This window comes from Aptenodytes forsteri, unplaced genomic scaffold (genome assembly GCF_000699145.1).
Source record: "Aptenodytes forsteri isolate BGI_AS27 unplaced genomic scaffold, ASM69914v1 Scaffold193, whole genome shotgun sequence".
Taxonomy (NCBI): domain Eukaryota; kingdom Metazoa; phylum Chordata; class Aves; order Sphenisciformes; family Spheniscidae; genus Aptenodytes; species Aptenodytes forsteri.
In genome coordinates, this window is record NW_008795405.1 from 2,909,035 (window position 1) to 2,910,272 (window position 1,238).

Below are 1,238 nucleotides of genomic sequence, written 5' to 3' on the forward strand. Positions count from 1 at the left end.
TGGTGAAAGACAAACTATGGTATTACATCAGTCAGTTATTTCAGATATGGAAATGATTATCTGAAACGGGGGGGGAGGTAATCTTAAAGAAATAAATCAACTCTTTACCCCACCATAATTCATCCACCACCTTGGTGATAGCTTTCCAATAGGATAAAGCTGTCTTTTTTTTTTCCCCTGCAGGGAGATATTGGACTCGAAGACTGCTGGTGTTACAGGTCCTAATCTTGCCTAACTTCAGTCTTAGGCCAGGTAAATTCTGCTTGGTGAGAGAAGTAAATATTCTTTAGACTACGTTCCCAAGGAAAGAAAGCTTATGTGAGTGTGCTGCCTACACACCCCTCTCCTTTGTTACCTTTTTAACACTGTGATGAGTTGCAGTCCAATTCATAGAATTCTCATAGGCAATTAAATCCCAGGAAAAATCTCATGCAATAAGTTTCATGAAAATGAATGGCTGTATAAAGTACTGCAATGCAAATTAGTGTCTCCACAGAGGGAAAGGGGGGCAGAATCTAACTGTGGTACACTGTGGTAGCAGCCAGCTGACCAGTCAGCCTGCCTGTACTGGTGCCCAGTCAGCACACAGGCAACTTGCGTATCTGCAGTTTCCTACCCAAATGGGGTGTTGTAAAGATGTAGAGATAACATGTGCTACTGTACTATTTAGGGAGAAGGGCATGAGTCTACAGGAGACGAAGCATCACTCACTTACGGAAGATTCTGTCAGCGGCACCTGTTCAAAGCTGCTTGAGGGTCTGCACTGCCAGAGGCAATCTCAATAAAGACTAATCACTAAGTTCCTGAGTGTCCATAATTCTGAAATTAATGCAGGAGGGGAAAGGAAAAGATGTATGTAAATATTTTTAGCACGTGGCTCCACAATTAATGAACAAGATAGTCATATCATACACGTACCCATTTATCTGCTCATATCCTTCATTTCTCCTAAACCCCTAGGGTACCGGTAGTAGAAGTTCACAAACACAAAGCAAAGGTCATGATGCTGACAAGATATCTTTATTGCTAGACAACTCCCCAACCCACCCATGATAAATTAAGGCCCTTATTCCTGCTTAACCCATAACCTTTGTAGTAGACCCTGAAGGTCAGCCATTGCAAGTTTTCCAACCTGGGGATGGGGGCAGGTATGAGATCCACATTCAAAGGTCCCTTCTCTTCCTATCTGATGCACAAATCAGTTCACATAGCCTCAGCAGTACATCAATACCCGCCCC